The following is a 16,821-nucleotide window of genomic DNA, read 5'->3' as shown; positions in this document are numbered from 1 at the left end:
CAACTTTCCACATGTCAATGTATAAATGGGAGGAGCTTGTAGGAGGGAGATTCATAACATATGTGCAGAAAATCCATTATCTTTTCATTCAATGTTTCCCATAAACTGCTTGAGGCCCCCTCATATAAGCCACCGGGCAGAAATTGGGACAACCTCCACCAATCCTCCTGTAAGATTCCCTGTTCTCTATCACCATCTAGAGGAAAGGGCAGGGAAGGGTTTACATCCCAACCACCATTCAGAATCGAATTATTTTTGTCCAGTGACTTCATTTACTGCGAGTGTCAGTATCCTCACCTGCGGGAAAGTTGTGGTCTGAAAAACCCTAGTCGTTCTACAAGTGTTAATGGTAGCAACGGGCTAGGCAAGGGTCCTGTCTTGCTAGCGGTTCATTGTGGGCACCAGATATGAAGCCAAGAGTGGCAGCCGGCACAGGCAGCACTGCTGAGGTGATGGTACAGATGAGCAGGGAGTTCTGGGGGATTTTGAGACATGGCTGTGCCCTTCATGTGCCTCATGCTTTCTCTCAGGTGAGTGCAGGAAACCTCCTTGGCTCTGGAATTGCAGATGTTGCATCAACCCCAGAACCTGGGAAGTCCAACGGGTAGGGGACCAGAAGCAATGGATCTCTCCTTGGTCACCAGGTCCTCTGGGAAGGGGAGGGGAGGCCAACGCACAGGTTTATTAGTGTGAGTTCTTGGGATCCACCTATGGAAGGGGAAGAAAGAGGCCGGGTGGTTCTGCAGTTCCAACAAAGGCTTCAGCCTACCCCAGTAGGAACTTCTGAAGTTGAGTTGATCCCTATAGAATTGCCCCAAGTTAGGGTGAGAGGATCAGATCATTATACCGCGGAAGGATGGGCATGAGCCCTGGTGATGTAGCAATTACACATCGTGCCGCTAACTTGAAAGTCAGCGGTTCGAAACCATGAGGCAGTTCCACTCTGGGCTGGTTATGAGTTGGAGTCTGCTGAATGGCACTGGGTTTTGCGCTTGAGGAATCCTGGTGGCACAGTGGGCATGCAGTCAGCTGCTAACCAACCGCAAGGTCAGCGGATCACAACCACCAGTGGCTCCTTGGGAGAAAACTGAGGTTTTCTCCTGCTCTAAAAAGTCAGTCTACAGGTTTGAAAGGGCCTGGGCCTAGGGGGCAGCGTGATATTTGGGGAGGCTGGGCGAGCAGCTGTGCCGCTAGCTCTAGGCTCAATCTGGCCTGAGCACGCTGCCCCAGAGAGTCTTCCAGAAGGATCCTGTTACCTCATCTGGGCTTGTCCTCATGAGCCGCTCCAAAGTCCTGTCCACAGCTGCCCCTGGTCAGAAGAAGACGGCCGAGAATAGCAATGGGATGCCCAGTCTTTCACTATTGACCACTTCGAGATCGGCCGGCTGCTGGGCAAGGACAAGTTTGGAAACGTGTACATGGCCCCGGAGAAAAAAAGCCAGTTCATCATGCCGCTCAAGGTCGTCTTCAAGTCGCAGATAGAGAAAGAGGGTGTGAAGCACCAGCTGTGCAGGGAGATTGAAATCCAGGCCCATCTGCAGCACCCCAACATCCTGCATCTCTACAACTAGTTCTATGACTAGCGGAGGATCTACCTGATTCTGGAGTACGTTCCGCACGGGGAAACGATCATGCAGGAGCTGGCAGATGCCTTGTTATACTGCCACGGGAAGAAGGTGATCCACAGGGACATCAAGCCCGAGAATCTGGGGCTCCGCAGAGAGCTCTAGATTGCTGACTTCGGCTGGTGGGTACACACCCCCTCCTTGAGGAGGAAGACGATGTGTGGCACCCTGGACTACCTGCCCCCCGAAATGATTGAAGGATGCACGCACAATGAGAAGTGAACCTTTGGTGCATCCCGTCCTTTGCTACGAGCTACTCATGGGAAAACCGCCCTTCGAGAGCGCTTCCCACAACGAGATGTGCTGTCGGATCATCAAGGTGGACCTGAAGTTCCCCACCTCTGTGCCCTCCGGAGCCCAAGACCTCGTCTCCAAGCTACTCAAACATAATCCTTCAGAAAGGCTGCCCTTGGCCCAGGTCTCAGGCCACCCTTGGGTGTGAGCCAACTCTCTGGAGGGTGCTGCCTCTGCACATCAGTCTGCCTCCTGAATTGTCGGTCATTTATTTACTCAGTGTCTTTGTGTGTCCATTTATTTGTGTGGGTGTAGGTTTGGGTGGGGCCGCAGGTGGGGAGGGATTGTCCTTGGCCTGTTTCTTCTTGTTTATTTAATAAAGTCAATCCCTTTTTTATACTGGTGTGTGCAGATGTCCATAGGTACTGGAAGCTGTGCCCTCTGGGAGAGAGGTGGGGTGCCCACCTAGGGTCCCAGATATGCATCCCAGGCCCTGGTAACACACTTAACAGCCCCTCATCACGCTCCCTCCAAGCTCCTGTGTCTGGCTCTGACAGCCTGGGGCCTGGCAGACTGAGGGAGCTCGCAGTCCCAGCCTTGAACATCACACCAGCCATCTCTGAGCACCTTCTCTTCCATCTTGTTCTCTCTGGATCATCTGACTTCCAGTCTTTCCCGCCCCTGGCTCATCCCCTGCCCCTTTGCCATCCTAGGAGCCAGTGAACAGTGCTGGGCTCTGGGGATGAATTGAAGCAGGGGTGATGGGGGCAGCCTTGTCTGGTTCCTGGCTTTGGTCTTATTGTTAAGTATGATGTTTGCTGTTGATTGGTTTGGCTTAAATGTAATCATAAAATATATATAACATAGAATGTGCCACTTTCAAGTGGCATTCATGTTGTGCATCTATCACTACTCTGTTCCCAAAATAGTCATCTTCCCAAAGCGAAGCTGCGGCCATTAAGCAAGAACTCCCTATTCCTTGCTCTCCCCAACCCCCATCACCCTAATCTTTCTGTCTCTCGGCCTTCTAGATACTGAAGTGGGAATCATACCATATTTCTCCTTTTGTATTTGCCTTTTTGGCTCGGCATAATATTTCCCAGGTTTCTCCATGCGGTTTGATCTCACTCACTGCCCTTGAGTTGATTCTGACTCAGTGACCCTGTAGAACAGGGTAGCACTGTCCCATTGGCTTTCAGAGACTGTAGATCTTTACAGGAGCAGACAGCTTCATCTTGCCCTTTTATATGCTTCAGGAAGGCCTGTCCTATTCCTCGTTTGCTGAAGGTTTTTATTTCGTAAATAATGGCTTTGTCTCATAAATGGACATCGACTTTCATGTAATGCTTTTTCTACATATATTGCTTCTTTAATCATTTGTACATCAATAAATCTTATCCCAGGTTAAAAAAAAGTGAGTCTAGGAAACCCACAAGGACAGTTCTACTATGTTCCAAAGGGTCACACCGTGAATTGGAATCAAGTCGATGGCAGTGAGTTTATTTTTTTTTTTTTGGTGTTGTTTATAGACTAGCCATTGGATGAGGGCAGCCCCTAGGAAAGGGGCATGACCTTGGGCGAGCAGTGCGCTTCAGCAGCCAAGGAAGGAGGTTTCCTGGGCCTCTGTAGGGAAAGTCTGTTGTAAAGGGCACATCTTGTCTTGGATGTCTCCCTCCTTTTCTTAGTCCTTCTGCCTCCAAATACTTAGGAATAAACAACCAGAGAAACAAAAGAGAAAACAAAGAAAACTACAAGAAACCCAAACCAACAAAATACACTTACATAAATGGAAGAATGCTCCATGTTCATGGTTAGGAAAACTTAATATAGTGAAAACGTCAATACTATCTAGAGCAATCTGTTAAAATAACACAATTTCATTGCAAATCCCACCACGATTCATCAAAGAAATGGGAAAAATAAGCACCAGCTTTATATGGAAAAGAAAAAAAAACGGGATAAGCAAAACACAAAAACAAAGTAGGGGGCCTCTTACTTTCCTGGTTTCAAAGCCCATTACACAGCCACAGTAATCAAAGGAGCTTGGTATTGATACAACAGATATGTAGATGGATGGATTGCAACAGAGATCCCAGATATAAAATACAGACACCTGTTTTTAATGCTGTTTTTTTATTTTATTTATTATCATTTGATTGGGAGTTTTGACAAATAGCATAACATTCCATAGTTCAATCACATCAAACACTGTTGTACAATTGCTACTACAATTAGTTTTAAAACATTTTCTTTCTCCTTGAACTCTTTGATATAAAGCTCCCTCTTATGCCCTCTCCCTCCCCCACCAGACCCACTAGGAACCCTTATTCCTGTTTTTCTATAATAGTTTTGGGGGTTTTTTTTTTGCCATATCTTACACAATCCAATATCTCCACTCACATACAACTCTGTTGTTCTATCTCATCGAGTTGGGTTATACAGTCATCGGTGCTATCAGTCCCATTACCAGTCCCCCCCCCCTCAGAACCTGATTTTTGATAAAGGACTACAACATATTAAATGGGGAAGGGATAGTATTTTCAACAAATGGTGCTGGAAAAATTGGATCTCCACCTCCAAGAGAATTAAACAGGACACATATCTCGTATCATATAAAAAAAAGAAATCAAGATAGATTAAAAACTTACACATAAACTGTAGAACTATAGAGATTATCCATGAAAAAAATAAAGACAAACTTAAGGGCCCTAATACAAGGCATAAACACACTACCAAAGATAATTTTAAAACCCCTCAAAAAAATAAATATAATAAAACCCCCACTACAAAAGACAAACAAGAGAACTGGGACCACCTAAAAAATACAATTACGTCTGTAAAAGACTAAAGAAAAGATGAAAAACTCCTAAATTCAAAGTCCATATAGTTTATGAATAACAATATCTTCCATCTAAGATGATCAGGTGCAATTACCCTGCTTCAGTGGCACACCCAAGAAACAAACAAACGTCACATGATTTCCATTAGAGGACATTCTGTAAAAGCAAACTACAGGAACAGAAAATAAACCAATGGATGCATTAAGCCTCTCGGAGTCATTTTTCTGGGGCTGGTCTCTCCTGACAGCAGGTTCTAAGTATGTGAGACAGAGCTTTGCCATCCTTGACTCTAAATATAGCATTCAGGGTGCACTTCTCCCAAGACAGATTTGTTTATCCCTTTGACAGTCCGTGGGACTTTCAATAACCTCTGCCAGCACCATAAATCTTCTTCAGTCTTCCTTATTCAATGCCCAACTTTCACATGCATATAAGGCAATTGAATGTGCCATGGCTTGGTGAGGCGCACTGTCGTCCTCAAAGTAACATCTTGCTTTCCAACACTTTAAGGCGATCTTGTTCAACAGATTTACCTAACGCAACGTGTCACTTGATTTCTTCGTTGCTGCTTCTGTGAGCTTTGCTTGTAGATCCGAACAACACGAAATCCTTAACAACTTCCATCTTTTCTCAATCTATCATGATGGTACTTCTTGATCCCTTGGTGACGATTTTGGTCTTCTTGCCATCGAGTTGTAATACGTACCAAAGGCTGCAATCCTTGATCTTCATCAGCAAGGGCTTCAAGTTCTCACTTTCAGCAAGCCAGGCGCTGAAAGTGCATATTGCATATTGCAGGTTGTTGGGAAACCTTCCTCCAGACCAAATGCCCCATTCTTTGTCATGTAGCACAGCTTCTCTGACTATTTGCTCAGCATACAGATTGAATAATATGTGGTGAGAGGATTCAACCCTGATGCACACCTTTCTTGATTTTAAACCATGCAGTATGCCCGTGGTCTGTTCCTTGATCCATGTTCAAGTTCCACATGACCACGACGAAGTCGTCTGGAATTCCCATTCTCCTCACGGCTTTCCATAGTTTGCTATGATCCACACAGTCTAATGCCTTTGACTAGTCAATAAAACACAAGTAAACATCTCTCTGGTAGCCTCTGCTTTGAGTCAAGACGCATCTGACAGCAGCAATGATATCCCTTGTTCCACATCCTCATCTGAACCTGTCCCGAACCTCTGGCAGTTCCCTATCAATGTACCGCTTTCATTGTTCCTGGATGATCTGGAGCCAACAAAAACAAACCCTTGTGTGATAGCGATGTTATTGTTCTATGATTTGAGCATGCTGTGGCGTCCTCTTTCTTTGGAGTGGGTACAAATATGGATCTCTTCCAGTCAGTTGGCCAAGTAGCTGTCTTCCAAATGTCTTAGCGTAGGTGAATGAACGCTTTCAGTCTTTCATCTGCTTGTTGAAACATTTCCATTGGTATTCCATCCACTCCTGGGGCCTCCTTTTGGGCTGATGTTTTCAGTGCAGCCTGGGCTTCTTCCTTCAGCCCCCTTGGTTCGTGCTCATATGCTGCCTCCTGAGCTGGTGGAATGCCGAGTCGTTCTTTTTGATACCGTGGCTGTGCATCCTTTCCATCTTCTTGATGCTTCCTGTCTCCTTCAAAAGAATCTTTCAATATTGGAACTCAAGGCTTGAAGTTTTTCTTCAGTTCGTTCAGTTTAAGATATCAGGCAATCTTAAATTGAGCGTGTATGTGTGTGTGTTGGTTTTTTTTCTAACTCTAGGTCTTTTCATATTTCGTTATAATATTTTACTTTGTCTGCTGGAGATGCCCTTTGGAATTCTCTAATTGACTCTTTGACGTCATCGTGTCTTCCATTTGCTTTAGTGACTCTACAGTTAGAGGAAGTTTCAGGGTCTCTTCTGACCTCCGCTTTTATCTTTTCTTTCATTTTAATGACCGTTTGCTTCCTTCATGAATGATGTCCTTGATATCCTCCCACAGCTCCTCGGGGCTTCTGTCAAATCTGCCCTTGAGATGTTCTCAGAATTCAGGGGGAATAGACTCAAGGTTGTATTTTGGTTCTCCAGTTTTCATATCAATTTTCTTCATCTTCAACCTGAATTTATATAAGTGCAATCGAGTCAGCCCTTGGGTTGGTTTTAGCTCCTAATATTGCGCTTCTCCATCGTCTCTTTCCACAAACGTAGTCAATTTGATTTATCTGGAGAAGTCCATTTGTATAGTAGCTTTTTGTGTTATTGAAAAAAAAAAGGTATTTGTGATAAAGAAGTTATTGATCTTGCAAAATTCTGCCATGTGATCTCCAGCTTCACTTCTATCCCCATGGCCATATTTTCTAATTATTATTCCTTCTTTATTTACAACTTTTTCATTCTAATTGCCATTCATTAGGACTGATTCGTGATGGCATGTTTGAAGACATGGGTAAAATTCTTTCATTTCTGCATCACTGGCTTTTGTGGTTGGTGCATACATTTGAATAATAGTTGTGTTGATCTGATTTCCTGGATGGTAGATAGGTATAATTCTATTACAGACAGCATGGCACTTCAAGATTGACTTTGAAATGTCCTTTCTGACAATGAATGCATCCCTCTGGATTGTATCATTCCTGGTGAGGTAAATCACACGATTTTCTCATTCAAGACGGCCAGTGCCAGTCCATTTCAGTTCTCACTAATGCCTAGAACATCAATCTTTATGCGTTCCACTTCACTTTGATGACTTCCAATGTCCCTGGATGCATACTTTGGACATCCTAAATTCTGATCATCAGCATATTTTTTGCAGTTGTTTCTTCTAACTTTGAGTCATGCCCCATCAGCAGATGGAGATCCAGAAGGTTCCACTCCGACAGGCTTTCCTCCCCTCATGTCACCATAGCAGGACTCCACTTAGAGAAAGCAGCTCCTCCCCAGTCACAGTTTGAGTGTCCTCGGACCTGATGGCCCTTCCTCTGACACTGTCTCCATATGTTCTGCTTCCGTTTGTTAGGCCTCCAGTATCAGAAAATTGCCACAGCTGTGCGTCAGGTTGTCAGCACCACTGCCTCTGGCCTGGGCAGCCGATTCCATCTTTGTTGTCTGTTCTGAGCTCCACTGAAATCTGTTCACTCTGCTGGCATTTGAAACACCGGTGACATCGATTCCAGCATCACAGCAACACCCAAGCCACCCCAGTACCACAGACAGACAGATAAGGGGTGAAGTTTGCCCGTAGACTTGTTCAATATTGCAACACGAGGCCTGTTTTTTTTTTTTTCGTCTTTAGCTATTTCAGTATAAGATTTGCTGACTGTGTTCTTCCGTTTGGGTTTCTAACTCTAGGATTTTGCACATTGGTTTATAATATTTTACTCTGTCTTCTGGAGCTGCCCTTAGGGATGTTCTCTTCGGCTCTTTGGCTTCATCCGTTGTTCCATATGCCGTAGCTGCTCTACGATGGACTGCAACACGGTTCTTTTGGATCGTGTCATTCCTGACATAGGAAGCTGTGTTAGCCCGTGTTGACTAGAGAAACAAATCCAGAGACATTCATATGTGTGAAAGAGAACGCTTTATAACAAAGAGCAGTTATGGAGAAAACAAGGGGATCGACAGTTCTGGGGGACATGGGGTGGGGGTGGGGGGAAAGGAAGTGGTGTTAACAAACCCAGGGACAGGGGAACAATAGGTGATCCAAATCGGTGGGGAGGAGGGTGTAGGAGGCCTGGTAGGACGTGACCAAGGGCAATGTAACTGAGAGGAATTACTGAAACCCCATGAAGGCTGAGCATGATGGGACAAGAGAAAAGTCAAAGGAAATAGAGGAAAGAACTAGGAGGCAAAGGACATTTATAGAGGTCTAAATAAAGGCATTTACATATGTAAATATATTTATTTATGAGGATGGGGAAATAGATCCATGTGCATGTATTTATAGGTTTATTATTAAGGCAGCAGAAGGACATTGGGCCTCCACTCAAGTACTCCCTCAATGCAAGAATACTTTGTTCTATTAAACTGGCATTCCATGATGCTCACCTTCCTGATATAATCACTGAAGACAAAGTGGGTGAATAAACAAATGTGGTGAAGAAAGCTGATGGAGTCCGGCTATCAAAAGATATAGTGTCTCGGGTCTTAAAGGCTTGAAGGTAAACAAGCGGTCATCTAGCTCAGAAGCAACAAAGCCCACCTGTAAGAAGCACACAAGCCTGTGTGATAATGAGGTGTTGACGGGATGAGGTATCAGGCATCAAATAACAAAAAAAAAATCACATCATTGTGAATGAGGGGGAGTGTGGAGTAGGGATCCAAAGCCCATCTCTAGGCAACTGGACATCCCCTTACAGAAGGGTCTTGGGAGGAGACGAGCCAGTCAGGGTGCAGTCAAGCAACGATGAAACATACAACTTTCCCCTAAGTTCCTAAATGGTTCTTCCCCATACAGCCCCAGCCCGCCACTATCATGATCCCAATTCTACCTTACGAATCTGGCTAGACCAGAAGATGTAAACTGATACAGATAGGAACTGGAAACACAGGGAATCCAGGACAGATGATCCCTTCAGGACCAGTGGTGAGAGTGGAGATACCAGGAGGGTGGGGGGAGGGTGCAGTAGAAAGGGGGAACCAATTACAGGGATCTACATATAACCTCCTCCCTGGGGGACAAACAATAAAAAAAATGGGTGAAGGGAGATATCGGATAGTGTAAGATATGACAAAATAATAATTTATAAATTATCAAGGGTTCATGAGGGAGAGGGGAGCGGAGAGGGAAGGGGTAAAATGAGGAGCTGATGCCAGGGGCTTACGTGGAGAGCAAATGTTTTGAGAATGATGAGGGTAACGAATGTACAAATATGCTTTACACAATCGATGTATGTATGGATTGTGATAAGAGTTGTATGAGCCCCCAATAAAATCATTAAAAATAAATAAGTAAATAGATAGATAAAATAAAAACAAAGCGTAATTACATATTGAGAAAACATCCCAGCCCAGTCCAGATTAAGTATATAAGTCTGATCTTAGCCCATATGTCCCATACTAGTCCATACATTCCTCTCAGACTCACGCAGCACCTGCAGTGATGCCAAATGCGGGAAGATCACAGGCCAGTGGGTGGAAAGTCTTGTGGATCCAGTGGTGGTAGAAGCATCTCCACATGCCTCCTCCAGCTCCTGAGTGTGTTTCCTCAACAGAAGACAGAGAAAGAGAAAGAGAAAGAGAGAGAGAGAGAGAGAGAGAGAGCTCTTCCAACTCTCCCTGTGGCTTGTCAACAGGAAGACAAAGACAGAGAGAGAATGCGTGTCCCACTTCCAGGGAGAAAGAGAGGAAGTTCCCAGAATCCTCATGAGAAGGCCACGCCCACAAGGAGGCATCAGCAGGCGGTGGCCTGATAGCTAGCCTCTACCCCCAGACTTATTGACAGGAAATGATGCAACTACCACATAAGTCACATGAATTTCTGATTAAAACTGGCCAATACCAGTCCATTTCAGATCACTAATGCCCAGAATGTCTTCTTTTTGTGTTCCATTTCATTTTTATAACTTTCAATTTTCCTGGATTCATACTTTGTACATTCCAATTTCTGACTATTAGTAGATATTTGCGGGTGTTTTTTCCCCCTCATTTCGAGTCTTTCTCCATCAGCCAGTGGAGGTCGTGAAGGCTTTACTCCCGAATGTTTCACTCCGTATCATCATGGCCAATTACAATTCGGAAAGGCTGCTCTTTCTTAGTCGTAGTTTGAATGACTTCTGACCTAAGGGTTCATTTTCTGACACGATCTCTGACAAGGTTCTGCCTCCACTCATCAGGTATCAGTATCTGACAAGGTTCCGACGCCATGCATTTGGTTCTCTGCAGACATTTCCACCAAAGTGGATGGCTGATTTCCTTCTTCATCTGTTCTTGGTCTGGACGCGCCACTGAAACCTCTTCACCTGGGTGACCCTGCAGGTGTTTGAAACACCAGTGACATCACTTCCAGTGTCACAGCCACACACAAGCCCACACAGTTCAACAGACTGAGCGGCAGGTAGTGCATGTTGGTTAGAGCCTTTGGCTCTTAACTGGGAGCAGGTTTGCATTCATATGTTTTGCAATACCTGTTGACAGTTTAAAGGAGTTCTGGCGATGCAATTGGACAGACCTTGGGCTGCTAACCATCAAGTTGGAGGTTCAAACCCACAAGCAACTCTTCAGGAGAAAGATGAGGCTATGCTGCCTCAGGAAGGAGGTGAGGCTATCCTGCCCCAGGAAAGTGTACGGCCTCAGGGTCACGGTGAGTTGAAATCAACTGATAGCAGTGGGTTGGCTGGCTTGGTTGATATGGTTTGTTGTCAGAACTAGGATAAAGGGTGCCACTGGCATCTGGTGGGTAGAAGCAGGGAATATTGTTTAACCTGCACAAACGCCCCCCCCCCACGTCAAATGACAAGCATCCCAAAGTTAAAATGTCAAGCATGCCAAGGTTGAAAAACTATGACTTAGAACAGCGGCTCTCAACCTGTGGGTCGTGATCCCTTTGGGGGTTTGCACAACCCTTTCACAGGGGTCACCCAATTCAAAACAGTAGCAAAATTATAGTTATGAAGCAGCAACAAAAATAATTTTATGGTTGGGGGTCACCACAACATGAAGGACTGTATGAAAGGGTCGCAACATGATGTATGTATATGTATGGATTGTGATTAGAGTTGTATGAGCCCCTAATAAAATGTTTTGGAAAAAAAAGGAAAAAAAAGAAAGGGTCACGACATTAGGAAGGTTGAGGATCTTTTCTTGGGAGGTAATAATTATGTTGTTGTAAGAAGTGGAGATTCCAGGGGCAACTCCCTGGATGAGAAGTGTAATGTGACCCTAGGGGGCAGTTCTCCTCTGTCCTTTATGAGGTCACTATGCGTTAGATTTACCTTCATAGCCGGGGCTTTGGTTTGGGGCTTACAGTTGCAGTTGTAGATTGCAGTGGTGTGAACCCCCAGCCGCTGGACAGGAGACAGATGAGGTCGTCTGCTTCTACAGAGAGGGTAGCTTTGGAAAACCCACGGCACTTCCATTCGGTCCTACAGAGTCTCCATGAGTTGAAATCCATGATGGCAGTAGGTTTTGGTTTGGTTAACAAAGTCACACCTCCTAATGGGGCAAAGCAATGCTAAACAAAAGATATAGGGAGCGGAACACTGATTTATCAAGGGGTCACAATCAAAACCAACTGCTATAGTTTATTGTGCCAGCCTGGCCGATAAACACAAGTAGGATTAACTGAAGGGCAGAGGGATAAATGGCTTGCTTGTTCCGTGCCTCAGTTTAAAAGGGCACACTACCTGTGGGATGCCTAGCCTGTGGACTGTGTCACTGTAAGTTGAGGTCCTTTAAGCCCACACGATTGGAGTGTTCATCTCTGGAGCTGGGGACTGACAGTTGATGACAGTTGGGGACCTGCCCTGCAGTTTGCTGCCTGGGTATATATAGCCCAGCTCTCTCTAGATATCTTGGACTTAATGTTGGTTTCTGTTGCTGGCAAATGGGGCACTCAGCAGTGGCAGTGGCCAAGTCAGTCTTGGTAGGTGGAAGTCCATGTTGCTGTGCCCATGCATAACCTCCATCCCTCCCACCATGTCCACTTTGTTCATGTGCCCATTGGGCGATAACAGGGGTGGCAGAGGAAAGAGGAGGACCAGTCTCCACAGCGCGTGTCATCTTATCCACTTGATTATTAAAGTCTCCTCTTCAGAGGTGATCCTTTGGTGAGCGTTCACGTGAGATACAATTAACTTTACTTTCTTGGCCCATTCAGAGAGGTCTGTCCACATACCTCTTCCCCACACCACCTAGTCACCAATTTTCCAATCATGGTCCTTCCAATTCCCTGACCATCCAGCCAAGCCATTAGCCACAGCCCATGAATCAGTATATAATCTCACATCTGGCCATTTTTCCTTATATGCAAACTGAACGGCCAGATGCACTGCTCGAAGTTCTGCCCATTGGGAAGATTTCCCGTCACCACCGTCCTTTAGGGAGATCCCAGAAAGGGGCTGTAGTGCTGCTGCTGTCCACTTACGAGTGGCACCTGCATATCGTAAACCAAGCATGACTTTTTTGGTCTTCACTTAAAGTATGGTAAGGAACTCCCCAGGAGGCCATAGGTGCAGACTGGGAGAAAGGAGGCAATGTGACAGGAGTGGAGACTGTTGGCATTTGGGCCACTTCTTCATGCAGCTTACTCTAGAGAGAGCTGGGCTATATATACCCAGGCAGCAAACTGCAGGGCAGGTCCCCAACTGTCATCAACTGTCAGTCCCCAGCTCCAGAGATGAACATTCCAATCGTGTGGGCTTAAAGGGACCTCAACTTACAGCGACACAGTCCACAGGCTAGGCATCCCACAGGTAGGGTACCCCTTTAAACTGAGGCACAGAACAAGCAAGCCATTTATCCCTCTGCCCTTCAGTTAATCCTACTTGTGTTTATCGGCCAGGCTGGCACAATAAACTATAGCACCAACCAAATCAGGATACATTATCTTTCAAACCTTTTCAATGGTTAAAAATGTTCTATCTTTTTACATTTGTCTTGTATTGCCTCTAAATACTAATATGAAAAGAAGGGATTATTGAACATAAATGACTTTAACAAGAACATGTCCTAAAACAAACAAACCAGAATAAAATAAGTGTGCCTTTTATTGGTGCTGTCTTTTCAACTGTCTGTCTCCTTAAGTGTAACATGTACCCTCCTCCCCCCATTGTACTGTTGTCAGGTTTTCATGAGTCAGGTATTCAGAACAGGGCTGTGTATGTCTGTAACACTCCTAGAATTCTACATTCCATTGTGTTTTCATTCCATGGGCACCATCTTGATGACAAAGATAAGGCAGAGGACACTGTGGTGCGTAGGCTTGAACTGAGGTCAGTTGGCACCAAAATTCACTCACACCTCTGCTTCTAGCCCTTTTCTCCTCCCAGAGTTTTCAGGAAAAGTTGCTCAGGCACTCAAGCTTGTCCTGGTGGGCCCAGTTTTTGGATTAGGAGCTTGCGTTGAATGCCAGGAGATTTAGGGGGAAAGGGTGGTCCCCTAAGGCCAAATAAACGAAGAACCGCTAGCCATGCCCCTCAATGAAAACCTTCTTCCTAAAAACCAGGCACACATTAGAAGGCTATGGGAAGAGTGAGACATGTGCAGTAAAGAACCCAAAATTTGGCCATGGGCAGTAAAGACCTAAAGCATGCGCAGTAAGGACCAATTGTGCCACGTGCACACTTAGACACGCCCACCCAAAGCTGGGGTCCTTGCAAAAGGAGCCAGCAATGCTGTACATCATACACATCCACTAAGATTCCATCAAAACACCCACCACGCCTTCCAAATGGAAGTGGGAGGAGCCCAGTGGGTGGGGGGCGGGGCGCAAAAGCCAAGACATGCCTCAAGCCACTCTCTTGAACCCCACCTTCACCTTCTTCCCTTGTTTCTCCCATATTCTCCCCTTTGTTTCCACCACCTTTCCTGTCCTGGTCTCCCCCCTCAGCCCTCCTCACCCTTTGGAGATGGCCCTCTCTTGTCTGTGAGAATATACTGTCAAAAGCTTTGTTTTCACTCATTGAAGTTTACTTTTATTCACAACCGTGCTTCTGCCGTGTGAATTCTTTCTATGTAGAGAAGCACAAACTGTCTTGCCTTTCGAATTGCCTCCCCTGCCCAACCTTCCCCTGCTCTTGGATAGAGGACATGGCCACTGAGCAGGAGCAGGAGCCGGTGGGGCTGAGTGGCAGGTGCTATAGGTAAGCAGGAGGGCAGGTTCCAGGCCGACTGGAGGTGCTGTCCCAGGAAGCCAAACAGAAGCACAAGAATTGGATGCAACTCAGAGCCGATGGCTCAGGAGACCTTTCCCCAGACGTGCCTGGCACTGCCAGGACTTTGAGTCCTCTGTTCTCTGCTGCATGTGATGGTTTTTAGTCTATTTACTGTTTTCTTTTTAATGCTGTGTTCACAAGTTTCTGTTTTTAAAGCAGAAACTTAATGTAAAAGTTAACAGATCCTTAATGTCACATGAGAAAATGGCTTGAAGGGTAGCCTATCTGACCTCCTCTGGTTTCCCCACTGGCCTCCGAGCTCAGTCATGCCTCCACGCTCCATCCTTGACCCATTCTGACCCAGCCACACCTCCCGCCACCCTCCACTTCTGTTAGATTTGAGAACTCATCGCAATGGGCACACACTTCACAGACAATTCTTAGGATTAAAGAGGTTTATTAGGGAATTTGGGAGCTCTAGTGGTGCAGGGATAACATGTTGGGGCTGCTAACCGCAAGGACAGCAGTTCATAACCACCAGCCACTCTGCAGGAGACAGATAGAGCTTTCTGCTCCTGGAAAGAGTCATGGAGACTCACAAGGGGCAGTCTACTCTTTCCTATAGGGTCGCTACGAGCCGACACAGACTCACTGGCAATGAGTTTGAGCTTTTTTTTTAGTATTAGGGGAATTAATAAGTAAATGGTAAGGAGTCAGTCCTTGGTCCACAGCAGTCCCTTTCTTCAGCCACCTGGTCTCTTTCCAGGGCTCAGCCTCTCTGCCACGTGGCTCCTTGGCCTATGCCTCCCTGGGCCAGGAAGCCAGCCGGCTGCTCCTCTGTTGGATTTCATGTCTCCCTGCCTGGGCCTCTGGTGTCTCCTTTCATTCCATGACATCATCAAACCAAACATTCCTCTAGTCTTCAAACTGCCAATGATCCCAAATGTTATATTTCTTTTTGATAGTTTGATATTCTTCTCTTTTCACTGTCTATTACAGTGCCTGAAAAGGGGTGGTGGTGCATATCTGACCTCTGCAAGCAACTTGTGTTGTTTGAAGATTTTTAGTAGCCAAATTAAAACTCAGAAACCAATAAAACAAAACAAAAAATCCTAACCAAACTCAATGCCATTGAGTGGATTCTGATTCATAGGACACGATAGTTTGGTCGAACTGCCCTTCTGGGCTTCCGAGGGAGCAAAACAACCTCATCTTTCTCTTGGGAGCAGATGGTGGGTTTGAACTACTGGCCCTGTGGTTAGCAGCTCAATTCAAAACCCCTGTGCTATACCCTACCTGGTCCTGTGCCACCCTCACAACTGTAACTGGGCTTGAGTCCATTGTTGCAGCCGCTCATCAAGGCTGTCTTCCTTCCCGCTGCCCTTCCACTTTACCAAGCACAGTGACTTCTCCCAGGGACTGATTCCCCCCCACATGGCCATAGTATGTAAGAGGAAGTCTCTTCACACCCACTTTTGTGGGGTGTGTGTGGGAAAGTAAGACAGCTCTTTAATTACAGATTAAAAAAAATAACCTAAAGCTTCACCTGCCCAAACTAGTGTCCTTTCAACGTGTAATTAATATAGAGATTAGAAATGTGTTGCACATAAAGCTCATGAAAGAGATGCCTTACCAAAAAAAGATGACTCATCAATGTCATGAAATTGCATGGTTACAAAGTGTGGCCAGATACGGGCGTGGTTGTAGATATTGACACCACAAATCTAACAAGCAGTCACAATTGACCATTTCACAAGCCATTAATAGGTCCAGTGTATTTTAAAAGACTTAAAGCCTTAGTGGCCAGCTTCTTTGGATTGGCTTGTCTCCTTTGGCTTCTTGGGCAGAGGCAACCCTGGCATTAGAGAAAATTTACAGAGGGAAGGTAATTGGTTGGGAATTGGCACTGGATATGGAAGAACTCCTATTAGGCCCTGAGGATGCAATTCCAGAAGATTCTGATGCATTGTCAAGTTTGAGAGGCCCTGGCTTCTGGTCAGTGACTGGAATCGCCCCCAGCTACTCTGTGGGAGAAAGATTTGGCAGTCAGCTTCCTACAAGATTTACAGCCATGGACACTTGACAGGGCTGTCCTCCTCGGCCATACTTGAGTTCGAATCAACTTGCCAGAGTGGATCTGGTTTGGCTTACTACGTGGAAAATGTAAACAGTCAATACCGCTGCAGAGGTGGGCGGGAGGTTGATCACGAACGTCTTAATATTGTTGTTGGGTGTCCTGGCGTCGGAATACTCATAGCGACCCTATGACCGAATGTTCGAAACACTATGGTTACGCATTGGGCTGCTAATCTCACGGCCAGCAGTTCGAAACCACCAGCCAT

At 45.7% G+C, this 16,821-nt stretch overlaps 1 pseudogene; it reads left to right on the top strand.

Moving 5' to 3' along the window:
• Positions 1 to 1,275: 1,275 nt before the first annotated feature.
• On the top strand, positions 1,276 to 2,115 carry LOC142422875 (aurora kinase B pseudogene; annotated as a pseudogene).
• Positions 2,116 to 16,821: the final 14,706 nt, after the last annotated feature.

Source organism: Tenrec ecaudatus, chromosome 12 (assembly GCF_050624435.1).
Source record: "Tenrec ecaudatus isolate mTenEca1 chromosome 12, mTenEca1.hap1, whole genome shotgun sequence".
Taxonomy (NCBI): domain Eukaryota; kingdom Metazoa; phylum Chordata; class Mammalia; order Afrosoricida; family Tenrecidae; genus Tenrec; species Tenrec ecaudatus.
This window is presented reverse-complemented; position numbering and strand designations above follow the sequence as displayed.